Here is a 12499-nt window from a genome sequence, read left to right as displayed (position 1 = left end):
TTTGATTTGTTCTCACCCATCTCAGATAATGAGGATGCTTGATTGTTCTCTTTATTTGAGAAAACAGTACAAATTATTAACCAAATGAACTAAGGTAAATATCAAGACTCGATCTACTGATCAAAACCTAAGAAAGTCAAAGAAACGAGTTCAGCCAAGAAAGAGAATTTAATGTTACACGAGAAAACAAAGAAAGTTTAAACAACCCAAAGCAATCTGATCAGATTGTGCATCTGAGTCTCAGGAATGAATGGCTTTTTCTTGCCTCTCCTTGTATATCAACTTGGTTCTCTTTTATCTGGAGATATATATATAACCTGTCCACACTTATGGTTCTTGTCCCCAGAGAGAGACAGGCTTGCTTTGTCAGTGTTAGTTGGAAAAACCCCTTGGAAATGCTCCTGGGCAGTTCCAGCGCACAGCTCTGGACCACTGACCTGTGCTATTGAGGGTGAGCAGTCCAGGCAACCGGCTTCGATGAGGCTCCTCCACCCCCCTCACCTCCACAGCACCTGCTGTGCCCAGAGAGCAGGCTCCTAAAACGTCGCAGCCCCCACTGCGGTTTCAGGCCCCGGGGGGAGGCACGACAGATTCCTAAGTGAATAATCTACCATGTGGAAATCCATCAAGGAATAATTTTGCAATGATTTTTTAATCATTTAGATGCTTTCTCACTATGGTAAAGAATAATCCTTTGTAAGAGTATCTTGTCATTAATTGACACTATGATCGTTTTTTGAATAGGTAATTATGGCACTTACGACTAGTCTAGTAAATTGTAATTTTTCACTTCCCTCTTACCAAACAAACACCATGCGTCTCTGTTCTAATTTTTGTAGTTAGCAATATCTTTCCACATCCTTCTTGCAACTAGATATGATGTTGTGACATAATTCTGGCCAACTTATGTGTAAGTTATTAGGGGGAGCTTTGAAGAAATCATCTGAAATAGGATAAATTTGGTACAGGCTCTTTAGTTTTGGAACAACCTCATTTTATTTTTTCCGGGGATGTAGATGCCAAACCGGGAGAAGCTGGAGGCCTAGGTGCTTTTGAGGAGGAGAATCGTGCAGTAAAATTACAGTGGACGCCTAGATAATTAGTGATAAAGTCAAAGGCAGTATCAGCCCTGATCAGCCTGCCCTTCTATGATGAGACTTCTAATTTCGTGAGTCACTTAGATATACCAGTATCTTTAAGTCACTTCTAATCGGATTCTCCTTCACTTAGAACCAACAGTAAGTCTTAGCTGAGCTGGTCTTTAACGAGGAGATTCTTTATAAATTGTAATTGTGGCCCCAGATCTTGCCTTTGCATCTCAAACAAGCCTTATTTAAAGAACAACATGTTGTTTTATGTAACTAATAATGGCTCATTAAACTGAAAATGTGTTCATCTTTTTGATTTTAGAGACAACCTAAAGTGAAGTTCAGTTATTACATGTAGAGATGATTACACACGTCCATTTTTGTCTGAGCTTCTATTATCCAGATGACATTTATTTGTCCTTTCATGTCGTTAGAATCCCAATTAGACTTTCTGTGGTCTTTAGACTAATTGTTACATTTAACAAACTCCAGTACAATACAACACAAAGAAGATAGAGGGGTCCCAGGATAATCGTAATAATCATGCCCATTTAAGAAAAGGACACGCTGTTCACAAAGATGGTGCCCATCTGAGGAACAAGGGGTCTCCCGGCGCTCCCAAAGCTGAAGCCAAAGCCAAGGTATCGAAGGCCAAGAAGGCAGCAATGAAAATTGTTAATAGCCACGTAAAAATGGAAGTTCCCCATATCATCCACCTTCCAGGTCCTTGAGACACCACAGCTCCAAAGGCAGCCCAAATATCTCTGGAAGAGCACCTTCAGGAGAAATAAACTTGACCTACATGCCGCCATCAAGTTCCCCTGACCAATGCATCTGTCACGTAGGAGATACGAGAGCACACTGTATTGCTGTGTTCATCGAGATGTCAGTGCCAAAGAGCACCAAGCCAGCAGGCTGTGACAAAGCACTTTGACACTGACACCACCAAGGTCAACTCCATGATCAAGTCTGACGGAGGGAAGAAGGTGTACGTTCCACTAGCTCCTGACAATGATGCTTTGGATGTTGCCCACAAAACTGAGATTTACTAAATTGAGTCCAGCTGGCTAAGTCTAAATATAATTTTTTTTCATCATAAAAAACAAAAAAGAAAGAACAAAAATAATAGAACAGAGAGTGGGTACAACTCCACAGCACATACCACATCGTGGGAGAGTGAAAGACCAAGAGCTTCCGGCTATGACGGAAAGGAAGTGCATTCACCAGAAATCTCTCTGTTCTTTGCAGTTCTCTCAGTGCATATTTTGTCTTTTTCTTCAATCTTTATGTCAAAAAGGGTATAGAGAAGGACTTCACTTTTTAGAGCTGCTGGAATTAATTATGAGCCTTTTGGAGCCATAAGAACTTGGCTGTAGTCAGAGTTGAGAAACCAGAGATGCCTTTTGTCAGTCTTCTTTGTCAACAATTTCTAAACATCACTTTAGCTACTTAAGTTTTATCTCAATTCACAACTAACTGCGATATTTATAGTTAGCCATTCATATTCCATGCATATTATGGACTTCGTCATTTTTTTTGAAATGTCTCTCTGTATACCTTCTACAGTGGTTAGAAAGTAAATTATTTTGTTTCCCTAGCCCAGGCTGGGAATAAAACGTGTAATATTTTGAACTGAGGGTTAGGCTATGCTAAACTGAGCAGACTACCAATTACAAATTAGAGAACATGGGAATTGCCCTGCCCTCCGCCCTGCTTGGACACAGCCCATTCCAGACTCTGTGCATCGATAGGGACCCACTCTGAGATCCAGCTGCTGTGTTACTAAGGGTGTGCATCAGGCATGGTATGAAACAGTCACATTGTTACTCATTGGGATGTAAGTGTATGTGACAAGATGTGATGAAACCGTCTACACTCTTCCTTTTTCTTCCTCTTTCCTTCAACTGTATTGACTTCAGATTTGCATTTAGACAAACGTCAATCTTACCAAATTATATATTGAGGAAACATACTTCCACTTTAAATGTCTTTTCATCTGTTTTAAAGCGAGAAATATATAGTGTAGTTAGTGTTAAAAAAACTTAAGTTTTAGGCTATTAAGCCAAATACATGGTGGATTTCATTTTAAATGCATAATCTCATATAATTTCTTACTTTTGAATTGATAACCCTTTTCGTCTTTCTGCTCATCTTTATCTGTCTGGGAATTAGGTATTTGAAGTATTGATATGCTGTAACATGAAAGGAAACAACCAAATGTTAGTTGTTCAAAATTTTTCTGCTGAACAGAGGATTTTTCATTATGATACGAGGGATAAAATGTTAATACTTATACAACCTGCCCTTACCAGGGCTATAGTTTGAAGGCACAAAAATAGGAAGGCAAAGTCAGGATGGGAGGAAAAACACAGCAGTTTGTATTACTCGTTCACAGTTTTTCGTTTCCTCTTTTTCTTTATCATGCCTCTCTGTAGGTACAGTATACTTTCTCCAACCATTGAGTTGGAACTCTCGGACATTTGACATGCTTTGGCTAATGAGGCGTGAAAGGACGTCACATTGGCTATATCTGAGCAGCTGGCCTGAATGTGTGTTTGTACTTTGTTCATCTTCTCGCTCCTACCTTTCAGTATAAAACAAAACAACACAGATAGTCAATATGCCTTCAAATTGAGTTCCAGAATGGCCAGACAGGTAGAGATTAGTGCAAAAATCCAGGAAAGACCAGAAGAGTTATAGTTCACCCATACTTTGTATGTAATGTGAGCAAAGAAAAGAATTTGCATTTGTAAACCACTAAGCTATTGGTGATTTCTGTGACTGTAGCAAAAAAAAAAATGACTAAAATAGCAAGCTCTTGTATTTCCTTGAATATTTTAAATAGAGTACATACTGCTTCCGACCTCAAAAGGTGAATAATAAGAACATAATGAAATTAAATGTATAAGTGAGAATTTGGAGTAATGGCTTGTTTGGAGTAATAGAGTAACTGATAAATACTCACTATAATTGAAGTGAAATTATTAAAGATTTCTATCTTATTATTGGCTTACAATCCTCTTACATAATTTTGGGGAAATCATAATAGCCTTACTTAGATATCGAACCCATTTTATTACAGCTAATGATGTGGCATGTTTATATAGCCTCATGGGGGTTTGTGTGATAAATCAACAAAACTATGATAATAATCCCCTGATTTGGTAACAATAGCTTATACTCAAGCTAAGTGTTACACCGTGGACTAGAACAAATAGTAAATTGGAAGTAGGAAGCTGGACAAAGTTACATACCTAAAGTTGAGTAGCTCAACTATTTTGTTGTTGGTTCCTTGTTTATGTTGTTAAGAAGTGGTGTGACAGCCACGAACAGTGTTGTATTAGTTAAGGAAAGAAGAAAAACTGCCTAGGATACAGGAGCAGATTCTTGGACAAAATTCAGGCAATACAATTTCTAATAATGTCTCTTACAAGTTCATCTCTCTGATTATGAACAGGTCCCTGTTCCCCAAATGTTTTCCTTTGAAAAATTACAAAGGAACAGAACTAGTAAAATGTGAATAATCACTACAAAAAATTGTCACTCTGTACTGTTCAATGTTGCTTCTACCCTTGTTAATTTAACATTAGTTGATTTGTGCAATTACTGTAAAATTCACAACAAAAGTAAAATCACGGAGAGAAGTGGTTACTGTCTATTACATAAAATGTAAAAAGAGGATAGATTTTTGGCCTTTGCTTATTTTTTAAGCAAATGAATCTCATCTGATTCTCCACACACATTTTCCATACTAATAGAGGAAGACATCTTACGCTCTATTTGTATGCATTTCCACGGAAGATTTGATTTCAGATTCTCTGAAGGGCTCAGGGTGTTTCGGAGGGACTCATTCTGAGATGCTGGCACTGTGTTGTCTCCTGCAAATGAGGAGAAAGCAGGCGGCGACAAGTGCTGCGCTTCCTTGCAGGGCAGCAAATACAGTAGGAAGAAAATTAATTGCGTTCACGGTGCCGTCTTTTGATGTTCTGCTTGACAGTAGGGGGCGCTCCTCTGATCGTTGGTAGATGGCCCGCGGGGACAATTCACTGCAGTTCAGAGGAGGAACTCCCAGAATCTTATAATTAGAGCAGAGCACCCAGACTTCACTAGACGTGACACCCTGAGAAAAATTGGAGATGAGGGAGTATCAGAGGCTGTTTACTACAGGCAAAGCAACAATGACAACAGAAGAAAAGAAAACGGAAAAAGAAAAAAAGAACCTATCCCTCCCCAAACCTCAGACAACCATAAGTGATCATTTTTTATTACATTTTACCTCTGGTTACTGTATCATTGTATGTAAATAATCTTAGAAATCATTTTTTTAATGATGCAGCTATCGTAATCGTTATTTTATAATTCACTTACTTTATATGGAATGCTGCGAACAAGTCCATCCATGGTTTCTGTATATCCATTGTAAACTTTTGAATAATATTATGGCTTTTCCTTACTCTTATTCCAGACCCCTCTTTTTTCTCCATAACCCCTCACCAAACCTGCCACTCACAGATTTTGGAGAATGAATCAGAAAATAATAAAATAATGAAGGTTAAACATTTTTATTCCTAGGTAATAAAATATTAATATCATATATTTTTTGCAAGGCTTCTGCTAGGAATTGTGATTATATTATTTTTCTCACTTCAAACCTCCTTTTCTAAGTTTGAGAAAATCCAAGCAGAAGCCAGGTCGATCAGCCACGAGTCATAGAATTCAGGGGTAAATCTCAGTGAGTCTGACTATAGGATTCATATCAGTGCCACCTTCGGTCCCTTTCAGGACACTTTATTTCATCATGTATCACTAAACTAACACACACATTTGTTAAGTATGTTGTATCTGAGTAAAAATAATAGTACAAAAATAGTAAAAAGCATATATAGGTAAAAATAACACAGATACATTCTGCTACGGTCACAGTGCTTGTTCTGGAACACCTGCTAAAGACCCAACAGGCTCTTCTTGAGAGGGTGCCCTCCCTTCAGAAATACGTCCACGGTTGTTTGTTTCAACATCACTTTGCATATGAGCAGACACTGCACCCTGAATATCTCTCTCTCTGGATGAAAACCTTTTCATGTTTCGGGGTCCATGTTTTCAAACTTGCTGAGGAGCAAAAGCTTCTGCTAAGCCCTTCAGGGAGGATTTGCTTAGGGGTTCTTCTTTTTCTCCTCTTGCAGCTGCATTTTCTCTTACCTCTTCTTCAGCTGTGTGCTCTCGTTCCAGTCCCAACAGCCCGTCGGGAGCCACTTCTAGGAGCTCCTCAATGCCATTGCCCTATGAGGTTACAATGGCTACAGCATCAGTTGGTAATAGACATGTTTCAGCTCCATTATGATCTAAGGGACTGTCATAGATGCAGTCTATCAGTGACTCAAATGTCATCCTGTGGCATATACCTGTATATGACTGGCCTGGGCACCTCAGAAAGCCTAGGACTTCAACTCCTGTCCCTTGCCAGCTCAATATCAGTAATGATCCCCCACCAGCATAACCAGGAAAGGACACCTAAGTTTTCCAGCATTACTGTAGTGGGTGTTTCCATCCCCATGGAGAACCACAGCACTAACAGTAAAATCTAGGGGGGTTAGCGTTTTTAATGAATAGAATGTGGCAACCAGTGATGTAGCTAAAGCGAAGTATCTATAGACAGGGAAAGACCTATTGGCATGCTAAATATTAGACATCTTTCCTCTGGCCAATTTTTTATTTTAGGGTTGCCATGGGAATAAGACTAGAGAAGATATTTTAAGGTTTACAAAAATTATGTGTAGTCTTGCCTCTCTGAGACAGATTTGTACTGAGCATTGCTTGATACCCATGGTTTGGTACTGGAGTGCAGGAAAAAAACATACCCTCAGCTTGCTCAAGTCCAGTCCTGTCTGTCTGCTCTGCATTTCCTGAGACGCAGAGTCACTCGGCTTGACGGCAGGTGCCTGCTACTTCTGGCAAGACCTGGGTGTTCTGCTCTATGGGACCCGGAACAGTGGCTTCATGACACTGTATTCGTGGCTTCTAGGACATTGTATTCATTCCAAATAGCAATGTTAGGAACTAAAAGAAAAGAAATTCCTTCTTTGTCAATAAAAGTTACTTAAGGAAAATATGTGGATAAAAGTTATACAAATAAAGACCAAATATGAAAAAATGACATGCATACCCTAGAAACAGCAGAATACTGGCATGAAAATTATAAAAATAAGACAGAACATGAAACTAGAAACCCGTTACAACGTGGGAATGGCACAACAGCAAGTGACAAGAACCTAAGTCTCTGGTGACTTGCGCTGGACCAGGCCTGGACAGCTGACCTCTGAGTTTTTAATCGAGAGACTTGAACCTTATCAGTTGAAGCTTTTATTTGACCTTTTATTTACTTTTTCACCCATGGCCAAATCGACTTCTGATTAGTATAGAATTTCATACCTGGGCATAGGTTACTATGCATGATTACATTCTACATAAAGATACGGCACTTAAATAAAAATTAGTGGCACTAACTCAGTATGTACCAAGGATTTAAATATTACAAGTTGACAAAATGACAATCTTTACCGAATAGTAGGTAAGTAAATATTCGATCGAAGCTTTCGTCAATGGTACCACGGTGCTGTGGCCTGAAGGCAAGCTGCCTCTACTCTATTTTGGCAAAATCCTAGAACTAGGGAGTTTTATCCACAGAGATGAAGGGAACACGTCTGTTGAGGGTGGAGTTTTGCAGTCTGAATTCTGCTGTGTCAGGACTGCCCACACCCCGGAGGGAAGCAACGATGATCACCTGTGCACAGCCGTGTCAGAAACAGGATGGAGTCCTGGGATTTCTTACGCGCCCTGTGAGAGGGCTCTTCCACACATCGGGGCCAGTCCGGCAGCAGGGATGTCACAGCGAGAGGGCTGTTTGCTGAGACGGTCCTTGCAACTTGCTGTTGCCTTAGGAACAAACGAACTTTCCTAATTAAGACAAATACTTATTTTTTAAAAATTTTTATTCAGTTACAATTGTCTGCATTTTCTCCCCTTCCCTCCACCCCACCCCAGCCAGTCCTACTTCCCTCCCCCACCCCTCCCCTCCCCCTTGATTTTGTCCTTGTGTCCTTTATAGTAGCTCCTATAGACCCCTCTCCCCACTATCCCCTCCCCACTCCCCTCTGGCTATTGTTACATTGTTCTTAATTCAACAACTCAATTAAAAAATGGGCAAAGGACTTGAACAGACACTTCTCCAAGGAAGACATACAGAGGGCCCAGAGGCATATGAAAAGATGCTCAGCATCACTAGCCATCAGAGAGATGCAAACTAAAACCACAATGAGGTACCATCTCATACCAGTCAGAGTGGCCAACATAAACAAACCAACAAATGTTGGAAAGGATGTGGAGAAAAAGATACTTATTTTTAATTGTACTATTTATGACGATGTAATCTCTGAACACAGTTGACAAGTCACGAGTTAATATATCCCTTCTCTGCTTTTACTTTGCACAGAGTAAAAATAATCGGTCCCATATACTTATTCCTATATGCCCTGTGGAATGGACTTTATAAACATGTTTTTGTTGAAGAAAAAATTAACTCAGCTTTATCTTCAGAGATCCTCTGTGTACAGAGGACTGTTTACTGAACTTTATCCATCCAAGTACATCAGAGTACAGCATGAGAATGGAGGACTTGTGCATTTTTTCCTAGTAATATGCAGACACCCATGTATTCTCAGCGGCCGAAATGTTTACAACGTGTCCCATTTTAAAAACGCAGCTATATTATTAAGGTCATAATAAAATAAATTTAATTGGTTTAAATGGCCCACTTGCTCTCCATATCTCTTAATATAGGTGCTGAACAAGTCTGTTTCGGTGTCATTTGAATTTAATTTTAAGATTCAATTTCCATAAAGGCTAGCCATTCTGCCCTTTGTCAAGCTCTCTGGCCAAAAGGTTGGCTGCTTCATTTCCATTAATAAAATGAACGTGCTTTTCAAGTTTAACTAGATTATCTTAAGGGCAAAAAGTGAATATAGATGTGAACTGTGGTTTTTCAAGTAGCTAGATTTGTAGCTCAGGAGGATTGCTTGCTCAACAAATACAAGTATTTTAGTGTTGTTTCCCTTTCACATTAATGTTTTCATTGTTTTAAATTATTGAAAATAAGGAAAATGTACAATTAGTGATTTTCCAATATGAGCTCTAATCAAATTATTTAATCAAGCAGAATCTAACATCAGAATAATCAATACAAGTCGCTTTCCAAGAATATTTTTATTTTATTGTTATGTTAATATATAGTATATATATACATTTTATGTTTATCAGTAGGAATAGCTACATTGAGTTGTATCTTGTAACAATTATAGAAAAACTGAAAAATGCTAGGCCAGGAGTTTTCACATAGAGGATAATTTCATAAATGAATTCTTAATTGTTTCTTCTCAAATAGATTGTCTCATGCCACTAGCCTGTTTGTAAGTATGTATCACATATGCTATTTTTACATGAGTAAGAAGTACAGTACTCATGTTATACTTATAATACTCTTCTTTAGTAACCCATCACACTTCATACAGGTCCTCAGCTGAGGTCCAGGATCTTGGCGCCTGGCCACGCGGTCCTTTCTCTGGGGTGCCAGGGTGAAGGCTGTGTCTGTGTAATTGGGAGCTGAGCCGGGTTTGCACTGTCGGCGACTGTGGCCTGGTTCAGCACCTGGTGCAGTGTCCTCTGACGGTTAGCCGTCCTTGTGTTTGGGGTGGGCGCTGGCATCCTGAAGGCCTTCTTTCATTTCAGCTAGAGTTCTCGTTCCAGCTCCGACGACCCCTGAGGGACCACCTCTCGGAGCTCCTCAATGTCCTTTACCCCTGCCACTCAGCTTTGAACTGCTCTTGCTCACCTGCACCGTGGGCGGTGTCTCTCTCACTGCTTTGCACCAGCCCTCCCTGGGTGGGTGGGTGTTGTTACCTGACAGGAAGCTTGTGGTGGGGACAGGCGTATTGTCTGTTGTCATCATACAGCCACGGTCTTAGGTCGAGTCTAATGACAGCTTATGACTGTTTGGTCGTGGGCCTGAGATTCCTGCCCCTCAGCAGGGACAAAAGACCCCCTGCTGGGTTTCCCTGTAGAACCCTTTGCCCAAATCCTTTGCTCTTCTTTATGAGGAGAGGCATTGCACTTCCTTTCTTTCTCCAGGCTTCAGCAGAAATGTGACTTGACCCGGGATGCCAGAGGGCTGCCCACCCGTCCTACAGCAGTAGGCAAGCTTTGTTTGTACTCATCTCCTGGAATCCGCTGATACGTTTTCTTTTCTCCTGGGTTCTGAAGGACAGAGAATTTGCAGATTCTGTCTTCACAGCTCAGGACTTTTACTCCTTAGGAGACAAGGTCACAGGATATAGTGGGGCTTTGTTCCTGTCGTCTAGCAACCACCAGCCCCCACCTGAGCATTTGTGCCGCTGAGGCAGCCCTCTGCAGCCCTCTGCACCAGCAGTGACAACCTGCAGGGAGGAGCCCTGTGAGTGTTTGGGACCCTGGCCTTGCATTTGGAACCCCAGCTTTTGCAAACTCCCACTACATCTCAGCCTTGATTTCAACATCTCATTGTAGTTGTAGCTGATTTCTTCAATTCACTTCAACCACTGCCCCCCTTGCTTTGGCAAAATGGAAACGTGAAGTTGGGGTATTTGTCCTGTGATGATAGCTCTCTGATGTGCTCATTTAAGTTATGACTTTGTAGGTTATATATTTGCTTGTTCTTTTTTCCTCAGGTTGGAAGCAACATTATTTACAGGGTTCTCTGCCTTAAGAGGGAACTGCCTCCCACCCCCCAAAAATCCTTGGATTTATCTTCTGGAGGGTGGGCCCCTTGTAGTACAGGCTTCCCCCCCACCCCAGGTGAGTGTTCTAGGAACCCATCTGGATCAGTGTGCCAGCTGGCGTTGTTGTGAGAGGCTGCGTTCAGCTTCAGTCAATTTTTTTTGAAGACTTTCAACGCATTTACCTATTTCACAATGGGTGATTTATGAGTACACCTGCCCACACCACACTGAGTGTTCAGCAGTTTTTGACCCAAAACAGCATGACCCCCATGCCCCACCCTCCCTATTCACCCTATCTCACCCCAATCTAATCCCTTTTTTGTTTCCCTGGATAAAAAATGTCCTCAAAGGGAAACATTTTGCCACTGTGGAAGAGGTGGAATGAAAAACAGCAGAAGCGTTGAAAGGCATTATTTTATTGTGGTGTCACTTCATGTGGTTTTCTTCATGTTTCTTCTACTTGGAGTAGGTTGAGCTTGTTGAATCGATAGATGTGATAGGCAGAATGACGGGCTCCCAAAGATGTCCAAGTCCAGCTCTATAGAATTAGTGATATGTTGTGTTACATGGGGAAGGGAGTTAATGGTACAGACGGAGTTATGTTGCTAATAATCTGCCCTTAAAATAGGAAGAAGTCATAGACCACCCAGAAGGACCTAATGTGGTGTTCAAATTATTAAGTACAAAATGGATACAGGACTTGAGAATTCCCTGAGATTTCGTATGAAGCAATAGCTTTTATTTATTTAAATTGTATTTACTATAAAGTGTAGCATAGGGACTATACTTAATAATGTTGTAGCAACCATTTGTGGTGCCAGGTGGGTACTGGACTTACTGGGGTAATAACATCAAAAGATACTCAAGTGTCTAATCATTACTTTGTATACCTGAAACTAACATGATATTGTATGAAATTTAAAATAATTCTATTTACTTAGCAATCATAATTTAGTTTTATGGAGGTCTCAAATACAGTGTTACAGTTGGCTCTTTTGTTAGGTTAATACAGAACTTAAAACTATTATTTTCTTCAAATCATAAGAAATATGTTCATAACTGTTTTGTCAAGTCATATGGTAAAAGTGGGTGTTTCCAGTTGAGTGAGCACTGTGTTATTAGCAGTATGAGTTCCTAGAAAAATGATAACAATGATAAGTGAACCTTGCTACAAAATATGAAGGCAAGGTTTCAGATGCTTTTTCTGCAACCAAGAAGAGGAAAAGTGGAATTAATTAGGTCGGTGCAGAGCCTATTTCTAGTTAAGTTTAAATATGTGCAGTTCTCAACTCAAAGTAGCTAACAAAAAGCAGTTTCTTAGAGAAACGCAGGAGGGATGTTTTCCTATGGCCTCCATTTAGTTCTTTCTTTTCTCTGACAGGTATGTGTTGAATAACCACCGTTAATTATGACAAATATTTGCCGAGTAATACTGCTCGGGCAGGCAAGCAATGCCACAGATAGCGGGTCGGCACACTGTAATGATGATGCACTTCAAGTTTTCAGGCCTCAGAGTGTCCCACTTAGTGTAAAATATACAAATAAACATAAAAAGATCAGGTTGCGAGTGGGAGGAACTGCCGTGCAACAACTCAAAGGGTAGTG

Source organism: Desmodus rotundus, chromosome 10, assembly GCF_022682495.2.
Source record: "Desmodus rotundus isolate HL8 chromosome 10, HLdesRot8A.1, whole genome shotgun sequence".
Taxonomy (NCBI): domain Eukaryota; kingdom Metazoa; phylum Chordata; class Mammalia; order Chiroptera; family Phyllostomidae; genus Desmodus; species Desmodus rotundus.
Note: the sequence above shows the minus strand (reverse complement) of the source record.